The 18212-nt window shown below is 39.6% G+C and overlaps 1 protein-coding gene across 5 annotated transcripts in view; it reads left to right on the forward strand.

The window, feature by feature from the left end:
- Positions 1–18212, forward strand: part of gsdmea (gasdermin Ea) — a 26752-nt gene continuing 8540 nt past the window's right edge. Inside the window, exons 1-2 of one of the 5 annotated variants that reach the window (XM_052533194.1) lie at positions 23–153; positions 17804–17887. The gene's annotated coding sequence lies outside the window, so the exon portion shown is untranslated. Of the gene's footprint in view, positions 154–16382; positions 16601–17803; positions 17978–18212 lie in introns of those variants that run through there. The other 4 variants (XM_052533195.1, XM_052533191.1, XM_052533193.1 and 1 more) reach the window with 4 other exon arrangements.

The raw sequence follows: 18212 nt of genomic DNA on the forward strand, positions 1-18212 counted from the left end.
ATGAAATCAGATACTGCTTCGAGATCACCTGAAGAGCTCTCCGGCACCAGAGCCATTGCTAATATTGTCTTGAGCAAAAGAACTTTACTTTATATTTGAACTGCTTGCTTACTAATTGAATAAACCACGGAGAAGTCTTCTGTGACCGGTTTTGTAAGTATGAACTCAGATTCTTATGAGATAGGACAGATTTGACTTCCTTTATCTAACCTGAGAATAAATAAAATAAGGTAGAAGGTGTGGGAAATTCAGCACCATGAAACAGTATATGATGGTGGATTTTTTTTATTTCTTTATTTTACTACATGCTTTAAATATAGGAAAAGTCATTGGAACTGTATATCATGATGAACTTTGAAGGCATTGTTAGCAGGGTTTACTCATAGGAACTTTGCTTTATAACTGAATGGCTGGTAGGATTGTGTAACACTTGAAAGATCCCCTTTCTGGATGTGATGGTTTTTTATTTTTATCTTATTTTATGGATGTCATTTCATATACATATGCACACAATGAATGTCACAGGAGCTTTCCTGACGATGAGCTATTGCTATGTATTTTGTGTTTGACTGCTATCCAAAATGATGAAGTAATGTCTTAAACCAGCTTTGCAAAAACTGCCAAATCTCAACCTGAATTTAAGTTGCTATTTGAAGCGTTCACACGTGTAACTGTATTTTTATCTGTACAGAAGTGAAGAGTATGTGTGTCCAGATGACAGCTACTCTAAAAAAAGATGGTTCTTTAAATCTTCTTTACATGTAGAAACGGTTCCATTTAAAGCCATAGCATTCTGAAGAATTTATTTTTAATACCGAAATGGTTCCTTGCGTCAGAGTTTAGGGTTCCTTTTTCTTTTTGTTTTTCAAATCGGTTAAAGCACTACATTACTGAGTTTCTGGAGTTCAGTGATCCAACTACAGACTGTCAACACATTCTCAACAGGTAAATTATTTAATTCTTAAATTTAAATACAAATGTAACTTTGTATCTGGTTTTCCAACAAACACATTCCTTTCTCTTCTTTTTGGATCACATGTAAGAGTGAGCAGCTCTGGCTGAGAATATTTCTCACTAAGTAAAAGAGTAAGTAACAGAGATATTGAATTTATAATCCATATTGTGTATATATTACTTCCAGACTCTACACTCTAAAAATATGTCTCATTAGGCAAACTGATTTTCTGGAGTTCAGCTATCCAACAACACAGACTGTCAACACACTCTCAACAGGTAAATTATTTCTTTCTTAAAATTTTTAACTTTCGAATTGTAACTGGTTTCTTACAAATCATGTATTTTTTTTCTCTAGAAATCATGTATTTCTCTTTTCAAGTGTGACCAGTGTGACCCTGTCCAGTTAAGCATACTTCTCTCCACTTCACCACTAAGTAAATAACAAAAATATAAAAGTTTTGGTCCTTTTTTTTTTTTTTTTACAAAAACAAATGGAACTCAATTGTGTATTTCAGATGATGTCACATGCTACAACCTCGTCATCTGCAGAGAAACAGCCACTCAATCACACCAAAATACACATAATGATGGACTTACATCATAGAGGATTATGAAAATACAGAATTTCTCTGAAACTTGGTCTTCATTTCACTATTTTCAGTTTCTATTTGGTTTTATTTTAAGTATTTGTCTATGTTCAGTGTCAACTGTCATTTATTAATGTATTCTGCTAATAACTGTTGTTAGAGCACTGTCATTTTTGCAAAAGCATTCAATAAAAAACAAAAGTACCGTTGTTGTTGTTGTTTTTATGTAAAATCCTAAAAACTGCAGGATATTGTAATACCAGGCAGATAGAGAATAAAAAAAAAACTATTTTAAATTATACAAATAATATTAATAATTACAAAACTTTGTTAATATACTAATATCATTTAAAAGGTTATTTATTACACCATTAAGGTCATATACACATTAAAAACTGCTGGGTTGAAAACAACCCAATTTGGGTTATTTTGGCAACCCAGCTCTGGGTCAAAAAGGGACGAACCCAACGCTGGGTTATTTTAACCCAACTAGTTGGGTTATCATGTTTAACCAAACCTGCTGGGCTGATTTTTTATGGTTTAAAATTACTACATTGCAGGGATTCAAAAACCAGAGCGGGTGTTTTTTTAATCTCTGTTTTTCAGAAGGAAAACAACTGTATTTAGAAAATGTTCGATTTAATTTCGCATGTGCTTGAAAAGGCAGCGTTTGTGAGCTAAGCACCGCTTTGCAGCATTTACCGGAGAAACCTACCTCTCCGCGGAAAATGAACTTGCGGAGTGCCGCCAACAATTGAGTGTAAGGATGTCGGAAACACTGCACTATAATCTAAAATGAACCCAAATTGAGCTAGGCATTAAACCTACAAATCTTGTTCATTTTAAAAATCACTTTTACACACAAATAATTATTATCAAAAGGAAAATATTTACTAAAAACAAGAGAAGTGTCAAAAAGTAACATGTTAGAAGAAATGCAGAAAGGCATTAACAGCTACAGAGTTCATAAAGCATTGAACATTTGATGAATATAACTTGAGATCAAATTGGACTGTTCAGTTTTATATATTGTATAAAAAATATACGAAATCACTATAATACAATAAATGTACAATTAGTTAGGTTCTTTACCAACTACTCTAGCATGACAGTACACAAATAAACCACAACATTAACACTGATATAAAATTTAACAGACATGTCTGTGATGCTTCAACAAACTGTTGAAGCATCACAATGTGAAGTAAACCGGCAGAAGACAACAGAAACCTTTATTTTCTAAAAATAACTTGCATAAAATCTCAAAAGAATGATGATCTCTCATGTCCATGGCTTTTAACAGCTACAAAAACAAAGAAACAAACATTATTTTACTCTTAGTAAAAAAAAACAACTACAACTGATAACTGATAACATGGAATTATGAAGTTTGCCTTAAATGATATTTCCCTCTCTTCCAAAGAAGCTGAGAAAACCTCCTCCTCTGTTCCCTTAACTCCAGTTAGTTTGAGTTCTGCAAAGAGGGACATCAATGGTTTAAACAAAATATGAACATAATCACACTGTTGTCGCATCAGAAAGTGAATTAAATAGGCAGGACACAACAGAAACAAAAAAACAAAAAAAACAAAAAAAAACTCACATCCGTCTCATAAGAATGAAGTTATCTACAAAAACAAACATTATTTTAGTCTTCGTAAAAATAAAGATAACTTGATAGAATTCTCAGTTTACTCGCCTTAAACCGTCTGTCCCTCTCTTCAGAGGAACACCTCCTCCTCCTCACACAGTCTGTGACTCTCATACAAACAGCTTCTGTGTCTTTAACTCTCAATGCAGAAAATGGCAGCTTCTCGCACTGGAGACGTACAATCTTAACGTGACGTGCATGCTCTCCTTCACGTCCGCGTTCTCAACCCAGGCCTGCTCGAAACCCAAACTTGGGTTAAACCATGGGTTAAACCAACCCAAAGTCCTACGCAGCGGTCTCAACCCACGTTTTTTAGAATGTAAAGCATTTTCAAAGCATGGTTATTTATGGAACCCTATAAAAAAAATTCTATTTAGCCCTAAAAAGGGTTGTTATTGTTACAAGCCGAATTATCCTGTCCTCGTACTGTTTAGAACCATTTTTCTTAAAAGTGTATAGTCTCTTGAGACCTAGAAATAGACTTTTGTGCTCTGTTTGGGACATTATATTTTAGTGAATTTCATTGAAAACTTGCATTTCCTCTGATGTCCTGTACGGAGCACATTCAGGGCTTTCTTCCAGTGATACCAAATGTTTGTAAGTTTCACCCTGAACACTCCTTTTTCTTGGTTCTTTAAAAAAAAATGTAAACTATTTGTCATAAATAAACATCTCAGGAAAATGTTACAGGTTTTTTTAACAAAATGTGACTTTGTCATGAAACAGTACATCGATTTCATACATGTCTACTGTAGAGGTCAGCAGGACTAAAAGCATGTTTATTGCACATTTTGAGAGACACAACAAAGATATAGGGAAATAAATTATAAAACAAGAGTGAAAGTGACGTGATGAGTGACCGAGTATATGGTAACCCACATTCAGAATTTGTGTTCTGCATTAAGTACACACACGCACAGTAATGAACACACACACACACACACACACACACACACCGTAAACTAACAACAGAAGTAGTGGTCAGCCATCTAAACATTAGGCCATGCCTCCCCCAATATTTCAATATTCCTATGAAATATAAGTTAATATGAAAATCTTGCCAATTATTACTCCCATTATTACACTTCTTTTTTACAACATGTTGACCAATGAACACATTAATATGCAAATTAGATACAGTGTATAGATGCATTGTATTTAATGGGAATACCAATTTATAGACATTTTACACATATGTTGCATATAGCAAAATGCTGGTATATCAAATCATTCTGTCATATCTTTCATAACACTTGAGAATTATCTTCATAGAAAGTTTGGTATAAAAAAATCCTGAAACCTAAAAATGTATTGATGATTTATTGTTATTGCCTATTCATGTTCATTCATGTCTTTTCTTTGTTTTTGTTTTTTTGTTTTGTTTTTTTTTAGTCCTGGTGTACTCTGAGCACATAGCATATAGCATAACATATTGATAAAATATCATTTTTCAAAATGGATTTTTTTCGTTTACTGTAAACAATGTATTGGCAAAAAATTACTACATTCACAAAACCTTTTTTACTGGGTTTTAGGATAGGGTTTGCATAGTGAGTACATTTATGTAGCCTGACCACAGCTTCCCTTTCTCTAAGAATGTGTCAGTTCCCACTAAAGCTAAATTTCTCTCTAAAGTTTTAACCCTGTGAACTTCTTTGCACAAACAGTGAGATGTTTTCGTTGGAACTTGATTAACATGCACTAACTTGCAGTTTGAGTGCTGCTGTTATCAAAACAAATCACAATATAATGAATTACTTAGAAATGTATTGAATGACTTCAAATGTATTGAATAACAAAAAGTTACATTTAGTGTGGGATAACCTTTGTGCATGTAGGCTATTCATTGTCACTTTGGCAAAAAAGTGCACAGTAGTTACAGTAAGCACGGCATAAGCAGATTTTTCACCAACCATGTTAACAGGTTTGGGAGCTGGTTTCTTTTTTTTTTTGACTCCATGGAGGACCCCTTTTTTCTACAACAATATTTGAAAGGCCCCAAGTCCTGGTTTTGTTACTCCTAGATTATTTAACTAAAAGTTATCTGTACCTGACATTTATAAAGTTTATTTATTTAAAGTTCATGTAAACAAAAGCACGTAAAAGGCTAACGGTGATATGAGAACAACTACACACTGTAGTGATCTGGAGCGGTATTTCAGATTTAGTGTGCGTTAAAATTCTAGAATTTTATGTTTATCTGCTTACCCCCGGGGCATCCATTTTTCTTTCTTCTGAAAGAAGAAAGTCATACACACCTAGGATGCCTTGATAGTCAGTAATTTAAGGACTAATTTTCATTTCTGGGTGACCTAACCCTTGACAAAGCCAAAGCGCAGTGCCCTTAAAGGTATAGTGTTAAAATAATATTAGCTCTTTATATTTCGATGTCTTTCAACTATTCTCAGTCCTTGCATGGGCCCATCGAAAGAATTATGAACATGAAGCGACTGTCTGTTCACAAACTTCTACAAAGTTTATTATTACATTTATACATTATATAGTTGCATTCCAAGGGGTGATCTAGTGTTTTATCCAATGAGAGTTGTACACTTCATCTTATTGGAATATCTAGCAAACAAAGGGCTTTCCTTCCTGCTACCTCTAGAGCCCATGGGATGTAGATTACATCTGTGTGTTATATAAAATGGGAATGTGGGCAGGAGGTTCTGGCCATATTAGGAGCACATCAGGCAAAGGATAACTCAACTCTAGACAAAAGGACAGATCGAACTCAATAAACGGGGTTGGACAAGCCCCAACCATATTTTACTATTTGAAACTTAAGAAGTAATATACCTATGTGTGCAAGCGTGTAGCTTTGAGATAGAGAGAGGTAATAATGCAGAGAGTAGAGAGAGAGAGAACACAGAGGGAAGGATGGAAAAGCATAATGGAGAGAGAAAGGGAGGGTAAGAGAGAGAGAGCACAGAGAGGCAAACTCACAAAAATATTCTGGCAGAGAGTGTCATATAAAAACATACACAAACAAAACCAAATAAAACCCTGTGGCACTTGACGATGCATTGATGTGTATAGACACGAAACGATCGGTCTGTGCAAGAAACTGAACAGTATTTATTCTCTTTACATGTCACTGTACCATGACGAGCCTCAGGGTTTCATTTGTTTTTGTGTATGTTTTTTGTCATTCAAAGCCGTGATGCTCATTCGCTTCAATTATATGACTGACAGACTGCAACGGTTTGAATTAAAAATCTTTGTTTTTGTTCTACTGAAGAAACCAAGTCACCTACATCTTACATGCAGGAGTGTGTCTAGAGCATTTAAAATGGGGGGGGGGGGCAGTCTGGGGCACTGGCTCAAAAGATGATTTGGCTGGGGGGGGGGGGGGCAATGTATGTTGTAATACATTATACATTCACTAAACAAAGAGTGAAAGCTTTTTAGTACTTTGAAATTGGCAGTGATTGACAAAGTGATATTCATAGCAACAGATGGAACAAATATGTGAAAATGTGCATTAAGACTAATGCTAATTTCTGAAGTACCCTCAGTGATTATTTCTGGAACCTGGATGATATGCTTTCATTGCAAAAATATATACAAAAACAACAATACAAATTGACTAAATAATTTAATAATTGCCTATTTATAATTTAAGCACTTAACTTAAATAAGTAGGCTTTTAATAAATTAAATAACTAGAGAAGGCTGACTATAATCAGCTTGCTTCCATTTAGTGAGATAAGCCTACTGCTCGCCTAAATTAGAAGAAAAGCTCCTCTTGTCTTTAGTGATCTTTGAGGAGGAGAAGAAAGTGCCCCTAGTCAGCTGCACATGTCAGGGCCTGCCACTGCCAGCTTGAGTCAATTCTGTTCAAAGGCTTGATCAAACCAGTGGGCAAACCAGGGATTGGTTCGTGAAACACTTTGAATGATTCGTTCAGGTCCCTGCGGCGTGCACTGATCTGTCTGAAGCGGTTCTCACTCAGAGTTAACAGATCGTTTAAGAACAGCAAGAGCGACAATTCGGTGAAGACGTGGCGTTTGATCTGCACTGAATTGAAAGCAGATCTGCAAAGGCTATTGTTTGCTAGCGAGGAAGATCTTTATTAGATGAACACTGTGTGTGCTGTCCATGGTTCGACAGGTAGCCCTGTAACTGGTAGGCCTATAACTTATGCTACATCATTATGTAGCATAGCGCATTATAACCAATCACATACGATTCTGTAGAGGTTTTGAATGCAATGGCTAATCAAAGGTGTTCCGATGAGTCATCGCTGAAATGCCAGGGCTTCCTTCACTCGCTCGCTCACTGAATACCTCAAGTGCAGATGGGTGTTATATCTGGTGCCAATATCTGTTACTTAAGTAAACAGACAGGTTTTTATGCATGGTTAATAGATTACATTATTAGGCTACTTTGACCAGCGCTTATTATAACCCTGTGAACTTCTTTGCACAAACAGTCAGATGCTTTCGTTGGAACTTGATTAACATGCACTAACTTGTGCAGTTCACGCAGTTTGAGTGCTGCTGTTATCAAAACAAAAATAGAATATAATGAATTACTTAGAAATGTATTGAATGACTTCAAATGTATTGAATAACAAAAAGTAACATTTTGTGTGGGCGTTGACCATCGCATATTATCAAACATTATCTATAAGGTGAGAATTGAGATATTTCTTGATATAGTTCATACGTCTGGGAATGTTTCTAATAAAAATGAAAATAAATAATAATAATAATAATAAGTCAATATGCTGTTGTGGCTGCTGTGTGTCACATGACAAACCCCCGCCCAACTCGTGCCACCTCAGAAATAATGAGTGGATGAATCCCTTGCATATACATTAAATAAAATATTATTTTAACATTAAATAAGCTGTCATAGAGTACGAAATAAATACCCTCTAATCCTGCGTTTGTCACGGACAGAAGAGAGAGACAACAGGGTATACTGGTAAGTAGATGTTTATTGGAATAGTGGAGGCAGAAGAGGGTATCACGCAATCTTGCAGAGGAATGGTTGAGCTGAGTGGGATGTTTAAGAGGATGATTTGAGGATACTTGCTGCACAGATGAAGGGTAGACACAGGAGGAACTGACAGAACACGGAGGACAGATGGTGGTAGGTAAGCTGGAGGATCAGACGGTAAGGTATTCAGATATTTCCTAGAGTAGCTCAGAGAGTAGAGTCGGTGTATCTCTGACGAGACCAGACAGAGAGTGAAAGGAACTGTGGGCTTATGAAGTGGCAGTGATGAGCGGGTGCAGGTGTGGTGACTTCAGTAATCTGGTGATAATGAGCGGATGGGCGGAGTCGGATGATTGGACTCTGATGGTGTGGCAGGTGTTACTGGTGACTCCGTGACAGTACCCCCCCCCCCCCTCTACGGGCGGCTCCTGACGCCCTCGTTACCCGTCGACGGGGTCGGCCTCGACCTCTCGGCGCAGGGCGGTTGGGATGGGAGTTGTGGAACTGGGTGAGGAGGGATGGGTCCAGGATGTCGTCCCTAGGGACCCAAGAGCGTTCTTCGGGGCCATATCCCTCCCAGTCTACCAGATACTCCAGGAGACGGCCCCGCCGACGGGAATCCAGGATGTCCTGCACACGGTGAATTGATTCTTCCACAGCGATTTCGGGAGGAGGAGGTACGTCAACACCATCAGGTCCTGGGGAAGGAGAAACAAGAGGGTCAGTGAAGGGCTTTAACAGTGAGACATGAAATGATGGTGCGATCCGGTAGTGTGAGGGAAGGTGAAGACGGTAGGTGACCTCGTTGACCTGCCTCTCGATGGTGAAGGGACCTATATAGCGGGGACTCAGCTTTCGACAAGGTAGGCGAAGACGGATGTCTCTGGTGGAGAGCCAGACCTTTTGACCTGGTTGGTACTGGGGTGTATCTCTCCTCTTGGTGTAGGCCTGGCTCTGGTGTCTTCGCACTGCTCGTTGGAGATGGATGTGTGCTGAGTCCCATACCCTCTCACTCGCTTCGAACCAGGTGTTGACCGCTGGGACTTCTGACGGCTCTCCTGACCAGGGGAAGAGAGGAGGCTGGTACCCGAGTATGCACTGAAACGGTGTTAAACCGGTGGTGTCTTGGCGTAGCGAATTCTGTGCATACTCGGCCAATGGGAGGTAGCGGCTCCAGCTTCCTTGGTTCTGGTGGCAGTAGGTTCGTAGGTATCTTCCAATCTCCTGAATCTTGCGCTCAGTCTGACCATTGGATTGAGGATGGTACCCCGAAGATAGGCTGACTGAGACTCCGAGTAATCTGAAGAAAGCATGCCAGACTCGGGAGATGAATTGGGGACCTCTATCTGATACAATGTCTTCTGGTAGGCCAAAGTGACGGAATACATGGTGGAATAGTAGGTTGGCAGTTTCAAAGGCAGTGGGAAGACCTTTTAATGGGATGAGTTTGCATGCCTTGGAGAAGCGGTCGACAACGACTAGGATACCAGTGTGTGAATCTGAAGGTGGGAGATCAGTCATAAAGTCGACGCCCAGATGGGACCATGGACGACGTGGTATGGACAGTGGCTTCAGCTTCCCTTCGGGGAGTCGTCGTGGGGTATTGGAGATGGCACAGACTGAGCATCCACGAACGTACTGGGAGACATCCTGCGCCATGGAGGGCCACCAGAACCGGTTACGAAGGAGTGAGAGGGTTCGTCGGCTGCCTGGATGTCCAGAGCCCGGAGACGTGTGAACTGAGTCAATGAGGGACAGGCATAGTGATGATGGAACATATATCCTTCCCTCTGGACCTCCCGGCGGAGCTGGCTCGGAACGGGTGGCTTCCCGGATACGATCCTCTATTGACCATTCGATGGGACTAACAATAATGGCTGGAGGGAGTATAGTTTCTGGAGGTGATACTTCGGGTTCAGGCGCAAGAAGACGGGAGAGGGCGTCTGCTTTAAGGTTCTTGCCTCCTGGTCGATATGTAACTCGGAAGTTGAAACGAGTGAAGAAGAGGGCCCATCGGGCTTGGCGAGGATTTAGACGTTTGGCTTCTTGAAGATATTTGAGGTTACGGTGGTCCGTAATGACTTCGACTTGATGGTGTGCTCCCTCCAGCCAGTGTCTCCATTCTTCGAAAGCCATCTTGATAGCCAGCAGTTCCCGATTACCGATGTCGTAATTACGCTCCGCCGGGGACAGTTTCTTGGAATAGAAGGCACATGGATGGAGTACTGGAGGCTTCCCCTGCTGTTGTGATAGAATAGCTCCCACCCCAGTCGATGAGGCGTCCACTTCGACCACGAAGGGGAGGTCCGGATTGGGATGGACCAGGATGGGAGCCGAACAGAAGGCGTTCTTCAGTTTTTGGAAGGCTTGAGTGGCAGCTGGGTTCCAGGACAGAGACTTGGGCCGATCCTTGAGGAGAGAGGTGAGTGGTGAACTGATGATACTGTATTGATGAATAAAACGACGGTAGAAGTTTGCAAAACCTAAGAATCTCTGGAGGTCCTTGACGGTGGTGGGTTGCGACCAGTTCTTGATGGTGTCCACCTTCCTCTGGTCCATTTGGATTCCTTGTGGGCTGATGACATAGCCGAGGAAGTGAACAGTGGTACGGTGGAACTCACACTTCTCCAACTTCAGGAACAACTGATGATCTCTGAGTTTTTGCAGGACTTGACAGACATGGTGGTGGTGTTCAGTTAAGCTCTTGGAGAAGATTAAGATGTCATCAATATAAACGATCACGAATTGATGCAGAAACTCACGGAACACTGCGTTCATGAAGGCTTGAAATACAGATGGAGAGTTGGACAGCCCATACGGCATAACAAGATATTCATAGTGGCCTGATGGAGTAATGAAAGCAGTCTTCCACTCATAGCCTCTTCGGATGCGTATGAGATTGTATGCACTTCTGAGATCCAGTTTGGTGAAGATTTTGGCTCCACGAAGTTGTTCCAGAGCGGCTGGGACCAGAGGAAGGGGATAGCGGAATTTGACCGTTTGTTCGTTGAGTGCACGGTAGTCAATGCACGGCCTCAAGCCTCCGTCCTTCTTTCCCACAAAGAAAAAGCTGGATGCAGCAGGGGAAGTGGAAGGTCGAATGAACCGCTGTTGTAAGGCTTCCTTGATATACTCATCCATGGCCTTCTGCTCCGGGATGGACAATGGGTAGATCCGGCCCTTGGGTAGTGTGGCTCCAGGCAGCAGGTCAATGGCACAGTCCCATGGCCGATGAGGTGGTAACTGTGTCGCTTGGTGTTTGCTGAACACGTCCTGGAATGCCCGGTACTCAAGGGGAATCTCTGTTGGATGGCTGGATTCTGGACTTTCGATCGACGTGGAGTTAAGGTGAAGATGAGAGGAAGAGGGGGAATCATCAGGAGCAGGTTTCTGACTACAGATCTTGATGACGGTTAGTAGACAGGATAAAGAGCAGGATTCACCCCATTGCGTAATTTCCCCAGTGGTCCAGTTGACTTGCGGGGAGTGTTCGGACATCCACGGGCGTCCCAGGATGATATCCACGGTGGACCCTTCCAGCACCAGAAATGAAATCTCCTCCCGATGAAGACATCCAATGCGTAGTGAGACTATGGGGGATTGATGACAGATTTGACCACGGCCCAGCGGTTTACCCAAGATGGTGTGGATCTCTAACTTCTTCGTGATCCTTCTCCTCGGGAGATTGAGCTTCTTGAGGAGTTCGTGGGAGATGAAGTTCCCTGAGGAGCCGGTGTCAATGAGGGCATACGCTAAAACGGAGTGGGAACGGGTCACTAGCATGACTGAAGTACGGGATAATGGTGATATCATAGGAGGAATCTGGATTGTACTCACCGCTGGGCGTGGTGGTCGCACTGGGCACTGCAAAAGGAGATGTCCTTCGGAACCACAGTAGAGGCAGAGGCCATTGTGAATGCGTCGTTGACGTTCTACTGCAGTGAGATGGTATGAGTCAATTTGCATAGGCTCAGGTGCTGGAAGGTTTATAGATGGTGTGGGAGGCAGAGGATGCACAGCGGATTGGTCCAGAGCACAGGCGGTGAGACGTTGAGAGATGCGAATGGTACGCTGAATGAGGTTCTCTAAACCGATGGCATCATCATAAACTGCCACTTGATGGCGGATGGTAGGATTCAATCCTTGACGAAAGCAGGTGATAAGCGCAGTTTCATTCCATCCACAGTTGGCGGCTAGAGTGCGGAAACGTAAAGCATATTCACTCACGGTCAACTTTCCTTGACGAAGGCAGTACAACTGATCATGAATGGAGAGAGCGGAGGTGTTGAGGCCAAAAACTTCTTTGAAGTGGGTGGCGAAAGCCTCCCATGAGCGAGTGAGGGGGCCATTTGCTTCCCAGATTGACTGAGCCCATTGGAGGGCTGGACCAGAGAGGAGGGAGATCAAATAGGCGATCTTAGTATGATCAGTAGGGAAGGCATGTACTTGCATCTCAAAGTAGAGTGAACATTGTAGTAGAAATCCGCTGCAACCCTCCGCCTCGCCGGTGTATGTTGCAGGTCGGGCCATGGGACTGTGAGAGGCAGGCATTGAGGGAGAGTGAAAACGCGGTGGATCGCCCGCTTGTGCTTGTTCGGGGAGAGAGACTCGTGGAGGGTCCTCTTCCAATCCAGCGGCACTTTGCATACTGTCGGTCTGGTCTTCTGTCACGGACAGAAGAGAGAGACAACAGGGTATACCGGTAAGTAGATGTTTATTGGAATAGTGGAGGCAGAAGAGGGTATCACGCAATCTTGCAGAGGAATGGTTGAGCTGAGTGGGATGTTTAAGAGGATGATTTGAGGATACTTGCTGTACAGATGAAGGGTAGACACAGGAGGAACTGTCAGAACATGGAGGACAGATGGTGGTAGGTAAGCTGGAGGATCAGACGGTAAGGTATTCAGATATTTCCTAGAGTAGCTCAGAGAGTAGAGTCGGTGTATCTCTGACGAGACCAGACAGAGAGTGAAAGGAACTGTGGGCTTATGAAGTGGCAGTGATGAGCGGGTGCAGGTGTGGTGACTTCAGTAATCTGGTGATAATGAACGGATGGGCGGAGTCGGATGATTGGACTCTGATGGTGTGGCAGGTGTTACTGGTGACTCCGTGACAGCGTTAGCTTTGTTCCAGGAGGAATGTCTTTGCCTAGACACAATTAATATTGATATTTCAAAATATTTACGCTTGCAGAAATATACATTTTCTTACATTTTGCAGAACAGACAGAAGAAGATCGATCAATGTGCATTTGGTTCATCATGTTCAGATGTTCGGTAACTTAGTGGTCATGTGAGGAGTTTTCACTCTTCTCTGTGTAAATGCATACTTTAAAATATAATTTATTTCAGTGATGCAAATCATAATTTTCAGCAGCTGTTACTCCAGTTTTCAGAGTCATATGATCCTTCAAAAAAATTATTCTAATAGATTGATTTATTACCAGTGCTGGAAACTATTTTGCTGCTTAATATTTTTTGGAACCTGTGACATTTTATTTAGGATCATTTGATGAATGGAAAGCTAAAAAGAACATCGTTGATATTAGATCAACATATTGGAATGATTATACACACACATACATTACATACATTTTATCTATAGATCTAAATAAAAATAGACTATAGATATTCAGCAGAGGTGTAAAATACTTGAGAAATTTTACTTGATTACTGTACTTAAGTATTATTTTGGGGGATTTGTACTTTACTCAATTACAATTTAAACTGACTACTTGTACTTTTACTTGATTACATTTCTGAAGAAAAAAGCTGTACTTTTTACTCCTTACAGCTTTATTTCATCTTGAAAAGTACATTATATTTTTATTTTATCTTATGCACATTAAATATGGTAAACAGAAGCTCAAACGTGTGTGTCTGACATGAGAACTAATGATCATTGTTTTCATGCATCAAACACACACATTTCTACTTCAGTTATGACTTTCATCAGGTAAATGTCTGGCTTCAAAAGTTCACCATCAAATCTGAGGAAGCATATTGAGGTAGCAAAGTTGCGTTTTCCCACCCAAAAACGTTATTCATTATTTGTTCTGTTTTAATAGAGCCATTAGCTATGTTATATATATTAGCTGAATGCACAAAATTGAGTGCAAATAAAATCAGTGATGAGAATTTAAATACAATTAATTTTTTTGTGGGATTTTTTAAATTTTTATTAATAAATGTTACAAATCTCCAAAAAAGTGTTTAAATAAACATTATATGCTAAATTAATTGTAATTCATGTTTAGCGATGTTCTTACCAGGTGGTGGATAAGTTGTATTTACAATTTGTCATTTTATGAATCATTATAGGAATAAGGATAGTCAAATATTTTTACTTTTTAATCTTAATAATTACATGCTTTCTCATTAATTAATCTAATTAGGCATAAATTATTATTTATCAATATTTGCTAAGAAAAAAAAACTCTAAATGCCTCTTAATAAACTCTAAATGTAATCCCTTTGCCTGTTTTTTTTATTTTTTTATTGGTGTTCAGCTGGGTTTCATTTTAATTGTTGTTGAACTAAATAAACATGTTTGACCTGTGCCATTGCATTTTTTCTGTTCCCTCCCTTTAACCATTCTTCTGTATTGTCTGTCAGAAAAAAGTACTTCTACTTATTTAATACTTGAGTACAATTTAAAGTTGTACTTTTTTTACTATAAGTATGATTTTGACCAGATACCTGTATTTTAATTGAGTAAAACTTCCACTTCCAAGTACTTGTACTTTTACTTGAGTAAAATTTTCGAGTACTTTTCACACCTCTGATAATTCAGTATATGATCCAGTGTAACTAGTAACTAACAACTCGAGTAGTTTTTTATCCAATACTTTTTTACTCTTACTCAAGTAACTATTCAGACTAGTACTTTTAATTTTACTTGAGTAAAGTTTTTGGGTACTCTTCCCACCTCTGCGCCCTTGCTTGAATGCTTTGGGGGTAAGCATAACATACAATTTTCATTTTTGGGTGAACTATCCCTTTAAGACCTGGAACATCTTGTGCACTTCCTTCCTAAAGGGGTCAAAATAGAACTTTGATAACATAAAAAAGTAAAAAAAAAAAAAAACTATTATAACTATATCATTTACAAATTAGATAGTTACCTAGCTATAACTTTATTATGACTATTTTATTTTGTAGTCTCAAGCATTCAGAAATCATGCCAAAAAATTAAGCTGTTTAGTGATGTTCTTACCAGGTGGTGGATAAGTTGTATTTACAATATGTCATTATATGAATCATTAAGTAGGAATTAAGTAGGAATTTTGACGGTCATATATTTTTAATCTTAATAATTACATGCTTTTCTCATTAATTAATCTAATTAGGCATAAATAATTATCAATGTGTGCAATATTTGCCTCTTAATAAACTCTAAATTGAATCCCTTTGCCAGTTTTTTTTTTTTTTGGGTGTTCAGCTGGGTTTCCTTTTAATTGTTGTTGTTGAACATGTTTGACCTGTGCCATTGCATGTTTTCTGTCCCCTCCCTTTAACCATTCTTCTGTATTGTCTTCTACTTTAATACTGGAGTACAATTTTGTCCAGATACTTGTACTTTTACTTGAGTAAAACTTCCACTGAGTACTTTTAATTTTACTTGAGTAAAGTTTTGGGGTACTCTACCCACCTCTGCGCACTTGCTTGGATGCTTTGGGGGTAAGCATAACATCAAATTTTCATTTTTGGGTGAACTATCCCTTTAAGACCTGGAACATCTTGTGCACTTCCTTCCAGTCAAGCCCACACATTCTGAAGTGGAAAACACTTCGAGTGTGGGGGTTTTAAAGCAGGCATAAGCCTATGTGCTGGTTTCTGCGTGTGGCACTTCCGCTCTGCTTTCCTGCACTTTTTGCTCTGTTTGTGTGCTGCTTCCGCTCTGCTTATGCGTGTACAGTGAGTCAAATCATGACATCTTCACTCGTCACATGCACAAAACATGTTCGGCTTCATAACCAAAGCTATGTATTAGCTTATACAAATAACCCATAACCTCACCATGTCCAAAGTTGTTTTATCACGTCATTCTGAATGCTGCATTAATTCAAAACAATTCACAAGCCTTCTATAGACTAGTCTCCAGACTGGCTAACGTTACTCAACTAAACTTTGCTTTAAAAAAAAACACACACACTTGGAACCCAAACTCGAGCCAAAAACCAATGATATGAGGTTCAGCACCGCCTCCTCCTCATAGACAGCCCAGTAAACAGGATATTAGCCTATCACATTACATGTGAAGGGACTTTCGAGGAGACGGTTAAATGTGCTTGCGCGTGTTGATTTTGTTTGACTTTCTGACACAAGTACAGTGTGGATTTGTCTCTGAAACCAATTTATTTTTTTATTATTTTTTTTCATACTCTATCGCTGTTTCCGCTCTCTTTTGGCCGTGGGTCTATACAGACTGCAAACTATTCTCTGACTAACAGTGAAAGGTGCGTATTTCTAAAGAAATTACAAATATTTTATCTATTAATACGTTTGATCACAAGATTTAATGCTTGACTGAATTACTTTATGCATGCTAAAGTACTTTAGTATGAAGTTAATAATGTAAACAAATTAAACAATGGCCATGTTTATGTGACATAAAGGGAGTAGCAGAGATCTGGAAATTAATGCTGATGCGTTGTGCCCATTGTGACTAAAGTTACATGAACATAATCTTGTCTGACTGAAGAACACCATCCATTTTGGCCATTGCTTGTGCCACTGGGTAACATATGATGTGGAAAAAGAAAATAACGGTTTTGAGCAAGAGGTAGATAAAGTAATGGAACAGGGACCCTTTGGTATGGATAATATATTAGATTGAGTGTTATATGTTAAACCTAGTCTACATTACCATACATATTCAAACTACTTCTAACTAGTATCATATGCTTAAACATTTGGGGGTAAGAGTGACCTTATTTATAACTCTTAAAGGGATACACCACCCCAAAAACAAAATTTTGTCATTAATCACTTACCCCCATGTCATTCCAAACCTGTAAAAGCTTTATTCATCTTTGGAACACAATTTAAGATATTTTGGATGAAATCCGGGAGGCTTGTGACTGTCCCTTCTACCAAGTAAATTCAGGGCTGCTGCAGCCAAAAGGGTACCCTAAGCAGGATTGTATTGTTGTGATAATGATGACAAACTGCAGTTAGGTCGAGACGCTGATGAGGACGATGAACATGCAGATGAGCTTCCCTGAGACGGTTTCTGACAGTTTTGCAGAAATTCTTTGGTTATGGAAACCAACATCTGTGGCATTGTGCTTTGTGGTAAAACTGCACATTTTAGATTGGCCTTTTATTGTGGCTAACCTAATGCATCATTGTGAAATAATCATGCTGTCTAATCAGCATCTTGATATGCCACACATTGTGAGGTGGATGGATTATCTCGGCAAAGTGCTCACAGATTTGTGAACAATATTGGAGAGAAATGGGCCTTTTGTGTACATAGAAAAAGTCTTAGATCTTTGAGTTCAGTGCAAAATGCAAAAACAAGTGTTGCATTTTGATCAGTGTAATTGTTTAGATTTGTATAATGCATTCGCTTTTTGTCGATCCACTGATTCACATTTAAAAATATTTAGTAAAAATAGCACGCTTATTGAAAAGGCACATTTTTTCTCTGCCACCAGGTTTCACTTTCGGACCTGCAGAAAATCGCAGTAGGCCTACACAAAGCTGACATGAAGCGGCAGGAATCCAAACAAAAAAATTGAGTATGCTACATTGTATGCAATTGGGTCCTATGAGAAAAAAAAAATGTCAATGCCAAATAAAATTTTTTGGTAGCCTACCACAGAATAAAGGTGTTTAAATTTGAACATTTCAATCATACTGTCATATGTTTATGTCTAATCTTTTCTTGACTTTATCAGCATTAATCCATCTTGTAGATGAACTGGGAACAAGGGTTGCACAATTAATTGAAATTAAATTGCAAAGGCAGTAAATTGCGATTAGGCAGAAGCTACGATTGTCATGCGTATGTTTCAGTGAAGCACAGTTCTGTGATCCGCAGTAAATCTCCATCCGAAGGCCAGA

This window comes from Carassius gibelio, chromosome A19 (genome assembly GCF_023724105.1).
Source record: "Carassius gibelio isolate Cgi1373 ecotype wild population from Czech Republic chromosome A19, carGib1.2-hapl.c, whole genome shotgun sequence".
Taxonomy (NCBI): domain Eukaryota; kingdom Metazoa; phylum Chordata; class Actinopteri; order Cypriniformes; family Cyprinidae; genus Carassius; species Carassius gibelio.